Below are 14545 nucleotides of genomic sequence, written 5' to 3' on the forward strand. Positions count from 1 at the left end.
TTAGGAATATATCCCTGATACCTGAAAATATCCCTCGTTTCAGTCAAAGAAAATTGGTCAAGTATAATAAACAATTTGAATGATTTTATCAGCTGTATAAGTTAGTTACTTACACTCAACATCGTACTACCGCAAATGTTCACGAGTTCATAGCGTGGACGTGTCAACAACCTAATAGGGTTTCATGGAACAGGTCTGGAACTGGAATGTCTAGTGGGATCGATGGGAAAGAGGGAAAGAAGGGGCTGAAGTAAACTAGTACTCTCGTAGCGCATTATCAGAGCTGGAATGCCACAATACACATACAGACGGCTACATATTAAGGGAAACACTGTGGTAGCTTATTCAGCTGCAATAGGCGCTATTTTTCAACAAACATAATGTTTGTTTGATGTGCTGTCGTCTGCAAATTAAAGTCGATTCTATGATCTAAGGCTGAGTTGCAGCACCACCTAACTTTGACCGTAACTATAACGATAACCGGTTTTTTTCGTATGGAGTTTGACATATTTTTGACATTTGTAAAAGTTAAAGTAAGATAAAATAATATGGTGCAACCCAGCCTAAGTGTTGGGCAAAAATAAGATTAATAAAACAAATTTGTTTTGCATTATTAGACAGTTCTATTTTAAATAGTTTTAGTAGTTTTCATCCTAGTTCATCTTTAAAAGATTGCTATTCTTGTCACCAACTAGAACTGTGCTAAAATTTTCGTAGCACATCAAGATGTTGCTTGTTACTACAAGGGTTCTGTATGAGTGTATAGTCGGCTCTAAGGATAATATTACACGGCGCTATAATGTAGCAGCGAATACTGGCACTGAAACTGAGTTGTTTATGACAGTGAAAATATGTATGTAAGAATACCTGTATTATGTCTATAACTCTTAAAACGGTGTTTTAAGCTTGAGTTGTTTCTCTTTAAGAAAAAATAAGTTACATCAGCTGCACAATATGTACTAAATCTCTAGCGGTACAGAAGCCTTAAAAACCTAATTGGTGCTTTTATTACTTTTTGTAAGAAATGGTCACAGTTTTTCCCTTCTAAGTATCTAACATTTTTCAACGATTCATTGTTTGTAATATAAAGTCTCGGAGCTAAAGCTTCATGAATAAAAATCATTAGCCTGATTATCATGCATTTGCATTCGATTTCGGTAGGTGAATGTTCTGATTTACAAATTAATTTTATTGTTTCAATAATACGGATTTCCTAATAATTAAAAATAGAAATTGTGCAAGTCATTCATTTCCGTGATTGTTCTTTGGGGTGCTTTATCGTAGGCTCGTAGCATGTGACTTTCATCACTTTCATGAGAATAATAACAAACGAAAAGCATTACATATCAATGCACTCATTGAACTGAGTTTATTGTGTGTTGCACACAGATTCCCAAAAAGTATTTTATCTATCTAGGACATAGTAGACTTTAGTAAGCGATGCACTTCCCCGGAGTGTACGTCTGACGCACTCCGAGGAAGCGCATCGTGTCTCCAAAATGCTCCAATACTTGCGTGTGTTGTGGAACGCATGCGCCCTTCGTTCGGCGCTTGTGCGCATGGGCAATGTGAATCAGTCTGGCTGACAGCTGCCGGTTGGCACCCGCTCGGAAGCGAGCTAGCCGCATCTCTCTGCCATTGCCATTATACCACTGCGCGGCAAACGGCGCAAGGCGTGCGCGGGCCCGACAGTCGATCGAAAACATTCGGTTTTCGAACGCAACGTCAAAAAATACTGGCCAAAATTAGAGCGCGAACGTAAACGCTGAATTAAAAGTAAATAGAGCATCGTGATTGTCGATTTTCAGCGTAGTTGTTTTGTGTTACAATTTCACTGGGACGTTGTTTGTGTGCACTAATGAAACATTTCTTTTCGTGTTTGTGAACTAATTTTAGCCGGCTTTACAAAAGGTAAGGAAACTCTTTGTTTGTAGTGTTTACAACTCCTTTCAGAATTTACAGGGATTTAAAAAGCTATTCGAAGGAGGCCGCATTTTTGCGAAAAGTATCTACATAAACCTAAGCTCATTGCGCTCGTTAGTTGAGCTACGTAAAATTGATAACATTAGTAATGTAGTGCATTTTATCTCAGAAAACCTTGAACTTTTTAAATGATTCTAGTAACTAAGTGATCTTATTTAATTTTAGACCAAATTCATTTAATTGTAAGTGGTTATTATTTAAAATTTTCCGTAGCAAATTCCACTTAAACCACCACATTTGAAAGTACCTACCTACTTTAATATTAAATCATGAAGTACGAAATAGTAGCATGTGATATCCAATGGGGTGGGTGGTGTCGGCGCGGAGTAACCATAAAAGCACCTTTGCCTTAATTGCCCGAATCACCCCTAGTAACTTTATTATTTAGAACTTGTAGTCGCTTTTCATGAGGAGTTAGGACAAAATATGATCCTATTTTATTTAAAAATTAAAAAAAAAAGCAAACATATTTTACTTTTTGTGGGATGAAGTAAAAAGTTACTTTCACAGCGCGACGCGAGTAGGTATATGGGTATTTATCTATTCTGATATACATAAGTAGGTTGCTGCATTTTATATCACTTTAGATTTTCTCATTAATTATTAAGTATCTACTATTCTATCTTGGTATTAATTTAATAAGACGATTATGATTTATGATTAGGCTATTAAGATTTTTTTTCGATATTTCCGACAGTATTTTTATTTAGTTGAGTAGGCTTATCCGAATCAAATCGGACGAATGATAAGTGTTTTTCTAGGAATTTACAAATAATCAGATAATGCAATGATTTACAAATGCACACTTGTCTTGGTCCTTGGTATTGAGTAATATTTTTCTGATAAGTTAATCATAATATTATGATGGAGATAGATCACATTTGAGCTGTGTTATTATAGTAATTTCATAACGGCCTTATAATCGAATTCAATAGAAACTGTTACTGTCTTTGTCGTTATCTAGGAGAGGATGAAGCTTTGTATGGACAATCTGTTTTTCCTCTAGTTTATGGATAGGGAAAAAAATACATACCTGTAACAACTCGTAAGTAATTATGTTTTTAATTTTTTTTTGGTTTTTTTTTGGCACAAAACAAAAAAGTTTCTGAATTTGTTTTTTTCAGATTTTACGCGTGTTTTAGGTTGCGGGCGCGTGTTAACGCGACTTTGACAACTGTAGTTAGATACAGATCGAAGACTTATCATGCGAAGTCCGAAGCAACCGATAGAAGTCGCATTTGGTATAAGTTTTGTCGTTATCTATACTATCTATACTCAATATTATAAATGCGAAAGTAACTATGTCTGTCTGTCTTGCTTTCACGCCTAAACCACTAAACCGATTTCGATGAAATTTGACATAGAGATAGTTTGAGTCCCGGAAAAGGACATAGGATAGTTTTATTTATATCCCGGTATTTGAAACAGGGAGGCGCGCGATAAAGTTTTTCTGTGACAGACAAAATTCCACGCGGGCGAAGCCGCGGGCGAAAAGTTAGTCACTTATAAAGAACCTTTTTCGCGCGAGTATGATGCGTGCTTTATACGAGTGTGTCACATAACTGGATCCCATATGCAATTTAAGTTCGGTTTTGTTGCTGACTGTACCACATCTGGCACTCCGTTAAGCCGATCTTTGAGCTTTCCAATCGTTTCGCCATTGATTAAAGCTCGCTTTTAGTCTTTGTGTGCCATTTTTAAGTTGTAACTGTACATTTGCCAATGAAAGTGTTATTTTACAATATCTTCTGCCCAATATCATTAGGATGGAAAATCCTAAGATTAAAAGTAACCTGAAACTGATGGAATAGGACTATAAGACTTCGGAATTGGTTAGGTTAAATATTAGTTCTAATTGATAAAAAAGGAGGTATCACCAAGTTGTGAAACGTCTAAGTACCTACATAGTAATAACTTGGCAATGCAAACAGTAGGCAATGAAAACCGTTAGGAGTGGCTTGCGCAAAAAGCGTGAAAAATGAACTAAGCAGGTGCCAGTGTCAAGAATGATAAGTCCACAAACTTGACTTTTTGAGTCGCAATTAAAGTAGATAACTAATTTAGGTGCCTACTGTATTATCATCAATCTAAATTTAACCGTAACTATAACGATAACCGGTGTTTTTTGTATAGAGTTTGACAGATTTTTGATGTTTGTTAAAGCAAAGTAAGATGGTGCAACCAATCATCTGTAGAAAGTCTTCAACAAATAACAGATGACAGTCTGCAAGGAAAGTAGGTACGCATCATAATACTAATATGCACCGTGAAATGTAAAAGTTTCAATCAATCAATCATTATTTATTATTAGTTACCTATTTCAGCGATTTAACAATTCTTACAAACATACAAATTTTTAGAAATTAAAATTAGAGGTTATTGCCATAAAAGTAGAAATCACGAGACAATAGAACCTTGCTTTTACAATGGCGGTTGCGTATTTGGGTCGCGCCCGCTGCCGCTGCATTGATAAATGCACTTAGATGAGAAAAAAAAATACATTTTCAGTCGCAATTACAGCACTGAATGACAAATAAATAATTATTTTTGCATTTAAATTTCATTGTGCGTCAGAAATCATACATAATTGAGAAGTAAAAATAGCTTTATGTCGAGGTTTTTATCTACACAAACTTATTATAATAATTTATTAATTTACCTTATGAAAATCGGTTTGATATTATTCTTACGATTCTTAAGGCCTTTGAGTTATTTAACGCTTTCAATTGTAAATTGTAATAAATTTATCGGCAATAAATATAAATCGACACGAGCAATCGAAAGTTGATTTAACTGCCCATCAATAGCTTTTATCACAGCCTACTTGTAAAAATAAATACACATTCTGTTTTATACCTTCGATCTATTGGAATTTATAAGAATAGAACCATAGAATCTAATTTTAATCGTGATTTGAGATGAAGCACATTCTATGGCACAAAGATTTCAAATACTTAATAATCAGAATAAAATTATAATCAACAACTTAAGATGACAGTTGCATATGGACACCAGACGAGATTTTGACTCAGGTGGGTTTTAATACTACTTCAAATTAATTTTACAAAAGGTATAGTGTTTCTTTAGCAATGTAAATGCGCTTTTTAAAAGTGTATTTACGTACAGGAAGAAATTACTACCTACATAGGTTAGTACCTAGTCATAGTTGACTTTTTATGATTTGAATGCTTTCACCTCAGATAGTTTACAATATAAGATTGTGATTTGAATGAACTCATCGCGTTTTTGTAGTGAGCAAGCGCCGTTATGGTGACCCTAATATTGCTGTGGAATGAAAATTGCTTGGAGATGGAGACCCACTATGTCCGATTGAAATGAAGACATAGTTGTTTAGTTTAAAAAACGTTAGTAAAGAGTAACGTCGTAGTGAAAAATATGGGAGAAATTAACAGGACCTGTAAACATTAAGTTATTTATGATGCAGATAAATACTATAAAATTGTAATAATATAGGATACTAATGGTGAAAGAATTTTTCAAATCGGTCCAGTGGTTTCGGAGCCGAATACAAAGAAACAAATCTTGAAATAGGTTTTTGAATAGGTAGTACTTACCGACATCATTGTTTTCATGTCCTTTGTGGGATTCGAACCTTGACAACAGTAGGTAACAGACAAAATAACGGTATATGTATAACATCAGGCTCAACAATCCGCTGTTATAAAACTTTAGATCAGATTTAAGATCTTAACAATGCCACAGAATAAGTAATAGTACAGGACAATGCATAACAAAACTGTAAACAAGTATAACTGCGCGCACGCACGTTGAACTGCGTTGGTTGATGTGATTTTGATTGGATGCTTTTTAAATAAGGTAGAACATGTAATTTGTAATTAAACTTCAATTTTAGTATGTCTGTAAGCTATATTTTAAACAAACCTGTTCTCGTAAAATTCATTTAACGTGAGCCTAGTTTAAAATGGACCAAATGGATTTAATAGGACCAGTCGGAATAAAAATTTGTGGAATCTTAAGCGGTCGAGCCTATCTAAATACATAGGATTTACATTTATAATACCATTCCAATGTTTGGTTTTGACTACTTTTACAAGTACTTAAGATGAGTATGCTAATCAATGTGTACCTTTTACTAATTAAATATATTTTAGTTTTGTAATATTTAAAAATACCGATTAGGCCATATCATCCATTTGCCTCTGGTCGAGTGGAAAGGGTCGTGCTTCTGCTGTGGAGACTAAATGGCCATGATGAAGACTAAAAAACATTTTAAAGGTCTACATAGGCTAGGGTCTTTGAGATTTTTCTTCGTCGCTACACTCTTGCTAGAGTAGTCGTGGTCGTCACACCCGGTCTGGTGGCAAGCCTTACAATCCGTCGCCATTCCTCCCGCACTGCAGCCTTTCTTGTCCACTCGTGGAGTGGACCATTGAGTGCGGTTTTGACCTGGTCAGTCCAGCGCCTGGGTGACCTGCCACGCGCTCTTGTGCCCTCAACCTTCTCCTGCGCGATAAGTCGTTTAACAGAAGCGACGTCTCCACGTGTAATATGTAGGGTCCTTGAGATACATTACACCTAAGTTTAAGTAGCCTAGCACTAGGGTCTAGGCGGCACGTCAAGCTAACACTGCTGCATCTTGAGTAGTTGTAATAGATTCGATTTTGCAACCAAACGTATTAGTCTGATGACTTGTTGTCTGCATAAGAAAATGCGAAGGTAACTGTACCTCTTGCACGAAAATCTTTCAACTTGGAATCATTTGTGTAGTCGACAAATTCGATAGTCAGTTCAACGATAACGTGACAGTCTCGATTGTCAAAATTAGTTTCGTGCTACCATTTCGCTAAGTGAACCGATGATCTGGTGTTTTGGAAATCCTTGGGGAGGCCTTTGTCCAGCAGTGGACGTCATTTGACTGAAACGATACAATACGATATCATTTCTCATACTAAGTTCCCTATGTCACGATCATAGGCGCGCTGTTAATGTTTTCATACTAAATCTTTTGATAGCGATTCGAATTCGCATACGATTCGGAGTCGAAAGATTTTCGTGCTAGTACTGAAGTTGGACAAGCGTGACCTCATCGCGGACGCTAGCGCATAACGATAGGCGGCAATGACCATGCGCACGCGCTCATTGCGTATTCTAATGCGTGCACGTCCAAAATCAAAGGACAGATGGAGTGACAGCTGTCTGGGGCCTATGCGTGGGCGTAGGCGGTAGCAAAAAATCGACACTTGGACCAAAATAAGCGTACTTTAGGCAAAAACTCAGAGAACAGACAAAAGCTGTCAAAAACAATAATAAACAACAGGTTTAGTCACCATTTATTGACAATCAGGTGCTCGATTTTAAGCTTTAGATGATGCTGGGACTAGACCACACTATAGTGATATGGGGTTATTATGGAAAAAAAAAGAACAACATGGTGTAGCCACGAATTACGGCCATAACCCAAAACTTTTTACAGTAGGAAAACAGACAACATCCTTCTCGTCGATTATTTTTCTTATAAAATGAGATTAGTGAAATCCAAAGACATTAAGGATAAAATCACACTGGGTTAATTGCATGACATATCAAAAATGTGATAAGAAAAAAAAACCACTTCATTCATTTTCCTTTTTAAAAAAACCAAACGTCTTGAACGAAAGGAAATGGTGCCGCAGACACAAAATTGATAATTTGTGTGATTGTGTTTCTAGATTTATATCTTTTTTATCTACGTTCCTGCTTTGTGTCTTTGATTTCCATATTTAAGTATTGTAACTAAAGGAATATTCAGCGTGTCTTACAACTATTAATATTAGGCATTATTCAATATTATTAACGAGAAAGTGAATGTAATGAAGCCAATTAAGACTGCACGAAAATTCCCAATAGCATACCTATTAGGTATGTACCTTAAAGGTCCTTTGTTATTAATATCTTGTCCAATTTTCCAGTAAACTTTGACAAGATATCTCAAAAATGCTTGGAGGGTAGTTACGGGAAAATTTGTCTCCATAGAGTCCATGAAAAACAAAGAAAAACACCCATGTTATATTGTAGGTAGGTACATGTTATATCAATTTTTAGCAGCAGCAGAAATAAACCTGTCAAAAAGGTATAAAGGAGGTGGTTAAACCGCTAAATCTCATTTACCTTAATACTTTCTAAACTAAAGTGGGGATAATATTTTGGGTCAACCCAGTCGTCACATTTTTTTCCCGTTGATTTTTTCCTTAATCGAGTAGTTTTTTTGTCCGTATTACAGAACACATCTCATAACTTGACTCAGTTTCAAGTATTGATTTGTTTTGTTGATAGGTTGAATTTCAATATTGAAAGAAAGAAAGAAAAAATATACAAATACATACAAATAAAATATTCAGGCTAAATTGAGAAATTGAGCAATGTTCTCTTTAGTAATACGGACCTGGGTTCCTGCAAAAGACTAATTGGGATTTGTGTTTTAGTTTTTTAATTTGACCCTTTTAGTGAGGCATTAGTTACTGTCCAGTAATAATAATTCGAATAGAAACAAACGAATTCAATTAATTTAATGATATACCTACAACAAGGAAGGAAAAGTACTAAATTGATCTAAATTAAATATTGAAGGTAATTTTCTAATTTTATACAGTAGTCTATTAAATTGTCAATTTAATATTTGAAGTAAAATCTAGTCAAAAGAACTCTGTTTTTTACTATAAATAGAAGTAAATTTCAAATTAAAAGCCTTGCAAAACGCACAACACTTAATTGCAGCACTATTGAAAAGTTTTTCACACGCAGTTCAATGGCCCGATCCAATCGCTGTAGTTGATCATAATTTTATCTCAAGGATGAATTAGTTACGAGTTCTTTCTGTGTCGCAACAAATTGGCAAAAATTTGTATAAATATATATTTTTAGTATATTTTTAGCTCCTTCGCCAAACTTTTTAAATATCATGCTATTTTTAAGTTAATGGAGTTTTAATTAATTTAATCGATTAAATCACTAAGTAACTTTAAGCTGTTATTCTTGTATTCATTGCCAGGAGTGAAATGAGAATAAAATCCGACCTTCGCAACAAGTTCAAAGTCGGTTTGAAAATTTAAGTTTTAACTAGTTTTTTTTATTAAACTGAGAATGATAGCTAGTGGATGAATTATACAAACTAGGTATTTCTTATTTTGATGATTTTTTTTATTTTGTGGTACGGGACTATTCACACTTCTCGTTCCCACCGCTGCAATTCCTGTTTGGCCAGCATCTACAGGACCGCCAATAAAATCCCAACAAATAAAGGTCAATTTTGTGCTAAGGCTAAGCCGACCTTGTTTTTCTCTCAATCATCATACTACAAGACAAGTGTAAACCACATTTTGGAAACGGGTCAGTTTCCGAGTCCAAATAAAGGAATAAAGACTTGAAAACCTTTTCAAAATCACGTACGGCTATAAACTTTTAAGTGTTTGTGAATGTGGTGCTGGTGTGCCCTTTAAATGCTGCATTTTTTAACTTCAACAGGTGTAGGTCTTCCGTATTAAAAATATTATTGCGGGAAACAAAACAAATATTAATTATTATTTCCAGGAACTAAAGCAAATTAATAAAGTTTCTACATTGCCCGTAGTATGTGAAGCTTTTTAGTGCTATTATCACCGATGGTGTTTATACCCAAGTACAGCAGCGTAATATTATGAATTTGAGAGAAATGTATTGTCTGTAGGTATACTCTTAAATAAAACTGATATTCATTGAAAATTATCTAGTCGTAAGGTTGACAATGAAGTGACAAAAAAGCTTCCATAGCAATTAGCGCTTGTTATACAGTAAAATAAGCTTGCCACTTTTTAGAGATACGCAAATGATGCAGTCTTATACTTTTTGGTCAAGTAACTAAGAAAACATTTTTCAAGTGTGATGTTGGGTAAACATTTCTTAATTAATCAAGTACTACCTATACCAGCTTTTTATTAACAGATTTACGTCATGGGGATAACGAATCCGCAGCTCTTGATTTTGTGGTGAAGAAATCGAAATGATTGATGAATGATGTTTCTGTTCAATTTACGGCATCAACAATATTAATCATATTTTTGATCGTAGGTAATAAAATCTGCGTTAAGGCGCGCGCACACGGTTGACTTCTGTCACCGAACACTGCCGAACAGTATGCCCTCATAGATAAGAATAAGTACCACTTTGTACTTATCTCTTTTTCTCTTTATAAAAGTGTAAAAAAGAAAGGTTTTCTGTCACGGTGACAAAAAGTCACCCGAGCGCGCAAGCTCCATTGTTTGTCCCAACCCTGAACAGAATTAATTACGTTTCATTGCGCTGCGCTTGCGGTGGTAATATCGATAATGCGGGACAGCTGCGTGCCATAAGCAATAAGCGATACTTTGTTCTATAGATGATTCTTTTAACACTGATTTAACAGCTGTTATTAAGCGTTTAAAGTACAATCAGCACACACAGATGGCTACAATGTTTGCATTTATTGCAAAGACAATAAGATGTCACAGTGTTTAGATAATTCTGACCATCTGTAAGTAATTAGAGTGTAAAGTATATTTTAACTAAAATGTAACAATAATATGTAATTTATTTTTTCAAAAATTATAGACTTCTTTTATTTCTGTTTTTTTTTCTCTTATTTACCTAATCAAGAAATAATACTTCTAGCTTTTTGAAATTTAATAATACTCGTATAATGTTATCTGACTATGTTTTGACCCAAATTAACATCATGACCTACTATATCCCACGCTAGCCAGTCATGACTTGGTTGATTGAAGTCCTTTCATCTGCGGATCACGCATCCGACTTCTGATTTCTTCATGACGTAGGTATTTATTATTACTAGCGACTGCCCCTTACTTCTTACACGTGGATCCCGTTTTTTCTCCTTAGGGGTGGAGTTTCATAAAATATTAGCCAAAGTCTACATCCTGTAAATAAGGAACCTACTTGCCAAATGTCAAGTTTGTAGGTGTTTTAGTTTCTGAGATTTCGTGATTAATCAGTGAGTGGTAATTCGCGTTTATACGCTCGTACTATAATATTTATTTCTTTCTATTCTTCCTCGTTCGTCGTCCCTAGCGGATACTTTCAAGAACTAAAATCTTCATAGAGTTTTTTGACGCACTCGCTAGCGAATACGTTCAATGCAAACTCGCACATACATAGTATACCCCTTTATGGCTACACTCGTAAGGTGTGACGAGCAGCCCGCATTCTTCCTTCATTAGTACCGCATGTATCAATCAGTTTTTGAATTTAATTAAAACAAATGGAAGAAAAATAAAGGATGCTGCATAATCAAGTGCGCATAATACATAATATTGAATCAATATGGGTAATTAAGAAACAATATTCAAAGCAGGAATATAGCCACAGTTGTATTAGTAGCACACTTGTACACGTTACGGTATGGTACTACTAGAACGGTACAAGAAAAGGCTGTATTTTTACTATAACCCGGTCGAGTTAACTGCGCACCTGGCAGCTGTGACGTCACATCAAAGCTCTGATACAAAGGGCGAACGCGGGGAGGTGTGCGGGTAAGCAGTTAGCTTGATCAGGTTGTAATGGCGGTTCTTATTTAGCCGTTCATAAATGTATCGAAAAATCTTCTATAAGGGCGTCACTACCAACTTAAGGCAGGTAGGGTAAACCGACAGTCATTAGACGCTGCCAGTCATTGGACAAAACAACCCTTGGATTTTCTTAAAATGAATATTCCTTCAAAAAACGCCCTTTTATCTCCATCAGTCGGAAGTTGAAGAAGTTGTTGAAATAGAAATGCTATTTTTAATTCAGTAAATAACTGTCCAATAGTGTCCAATGACTGGCAGTTTACCCTAGGCATTTTCAGAAAGTAAGGTTAACGTAGCAAGTTTGCCGTTTTAATTTTAAGTAAGTATTATTATAATGACAAACGTAAGTACGAAGAAATTGATATTGTTACACCCACATTACTGATGTGTACTTATAGGCTTTAGTCAGGCTTCGATAACAGGCGTCAAAACACTAGTGCATGGCGTGGATATGGCTTCGATTTCACTGTCAAGCGTAACCTTAGCTACCTAAGGTAGACGACAGCAAATACAGTGGCACCTTAAGTAGTTTTAACAAGAGTGATTTTTGCACAACACAAATGTATAGTCCGATCTGTTGTTGACTGTACTGTAGTAAACTTTGTAGTTTCCGCAGTTTCTCTAAGAGTCATTGCCTTTGCCAACGGTGAGAGACTTGACCGCACCCATTGACTTTCGATTTCGATGGTAGGGACACAGTTTAGTATTTAAGGGCGATCTTAAATTATTATTTCCAATAAGATTTCTGTCAAGAGTAATGTCATACTACGAGTATTTTACATTATGGAACGACCCCGGCACAAGTAGTTCATATTTTCATTTATTTGCACTTTCACCTTCTGGTCTTTAATTTACACCCAATTTTATTACTACTCGTAGCAGTAAAGTAGAGCAGAGCTAATTTACGAGGACCTGTTTATACGTATTGGGTAGTAAGTTAGTAGGTAGCCCTTATAGTTAGTAGGTAGATACCTATTAGAAAATGGATAAAAAAAAACGTGGTTAAACTAGCTGTACTGTTGCAGGTTTTGTACTCATTGAACACAATAACTTAAGTTTTGGTTGGTTTTTATGCCAATTTATCTTAAAATGTTATGCTATGCTAGCTTTAAATTTTCAAACGTTCTTGATTTCTAATAACTTAAATTCGCTCAGGAATAATGTAGCTTTCTAGTGGTGAAAGAATTTTCAAAATCGGTTTACTTAGTACGTTCCAGAGATACTAACCTACTACAGTAAACCTCACAAACTTATAAACTTTACCTCTTCGTTATTTAGTGTACCTAATGAAAAATGATTGTAATTAAAAAAATAAACCTAATGTACTAAAAAATTAATTGAATTCTAGAATATTGGACTTTAATTTAGCAATAAATTAAAGAATTATAAGAACATCTTTGACGTTTCAATAGCTTATTCGCGGTTATAAAATTTAAAATTACAACGGAGCTGCAATTTTTTTGCATGCTTTTTGCATTTTAATTTCAAATCATAATAATTCATTATGATTTGAAATTAATTATGTGTTCTTGTTGGCAATAATGCCTACTTAACGTTTTATAAATTCATGTTGTTCTAAAAATATCCGCCATAAAAAACTTTGTATCGCATTTAAATTGCTTTAGGCAAAAAACAAAAACGAATGTCTGCACCCACGTTCAAAAGTCATTTTTAGGATGGCGATCGACTTCTATCACTGGAATGTAATGTAACATTTCGATGAAAACAAACTGTCGATCTTAGTTATCATAATTGTAATGAAGTAGTTAGGAAAACTTTGGCAGGTTGAAGCGAACTAATGATAGAAAGTATGTTAGTGACCAAGTTTTTTTTAGTAAGTCGTGTCTGGAACTACCTATACTGAATCGATTACTTCACCAGTATAAAGCTACGTTATTAAAAAGAGGCTTTATCTTTCAAGTGTACGGAGCAGCGAGTAAAAACTAGTATTACAATATACCTACTCAGTTAGTAGCCACCTTTAAAAGAGGAAGCAGCATAGTGTATAAATATATCACCGTTAGATTCCTTCTAAACCAGTTTATTAAAACTGGTCACAATAAAGCGTACGAAATTCAAGGTCAGAATAAAATCGAATTTAAAAGAAAAGCTATAAGTATTGTTTATTGAATCGTATAATATTAACACAATTAGCTAATTTTATTAATGGGTCATCTAATGTAGAGTCACTAGCTTCGGATTTCTGTATGATCATAAAGACTTGTTCTGTACTTTGCCTCTCCTTTGAAGGCCCCAATTTCATATTCATTAGGAAACACCATTGGAATTCTAAGTAATTTTTTTCATTCATATACAAAAACGGACCTGTTGTGCTGCAGGAGATTTTAATATGATGACAGTGGTCTTCCTTAGTTCTTTAGAAAACCCAAAACATACTGCTAACGAAAGCTCACTTCAAAATGAGGTCACGGAAATGCGTAAACTTATAAAACTTTAATTCATTCAAATGCATAATAAAGAATTACTAGATGCTTTCATAGATTTTAACAAACTTTAGCATTGTCGATAAATATTAATCACAAGTAACTAATAAACAGAATTACTTTCGCGTTTTTTCACGAAAAAGTATGTCACACACATCTGCACATTTACCTACATTCTCTCCTGATCCTAACAGTGTGTTTAGGTCAAATCGTAAATATGTAAATTGCATCTACCTCAAAATCAGGTATTTAATTAGTGCCAGCCTACGATAGAATCCAAGGTGCGTATGTTTTACGCTCTACGGTCGCGGACGGAAGTAGCTTTACATAGCTTTCTAATGGTCCAGGTAATAAGGTTGTAAATCGAATGGTATTGCCGCCATGCATTTCGTTTGGTGCACACTTGTGAAAGTGTGCAGTTCGAGAAAGATCCGTGGAAGCTGGAAGTGGAACTCGACGCTTTTATGCGCGCGCCATCGATGTAAAAGTAAATCGATGGATATGGCAAGACCTATATTTACAAATTCAAGAGATTTAAACTGATCTCATGTCTGACTATTT

The 14545-nt window shown here is 35.0% G+C and overlaps 1 protein-coding gene across 1 annotated transcript in view; it reads left to right on the top strand.

The window, feature by feature from the left end:
• Positions 1-1562: 1562 nt before the first annotated feature.
• The window catches only part of LOC114365606 (ATP-binding cassette sub-family G member 4), a 52767-nt gene continuing 39784 nt past the window's right edge, over positions 1563-14545 (top strand). Inside the window, exon 1 of the mRNA XM_028322222.1 lies at positions 1563-1911. The gene's annotated coding sequence lies outside the window, so the exon portion shown is untranslated. The remainder of the gene's footprint in view (positions 1912-14545) is intronic.

This window comes from Ostrinia furnacalis, unplaced genomic scaffold (assembly GCF_004193835.3).
Source record: "Ostrinia furnacalis isolate ACB-3 unplaced genomic scaffold, ASM419383v2 OfSCF7604, whole genome shotgun sequence".
NCBI classification, from domain to species: Eukaryota; Metazoa; Arthropoda; class Insecta; order Lepidoptera; family Crambidae; genus Ostrinia; species Ostrinia furnacalis.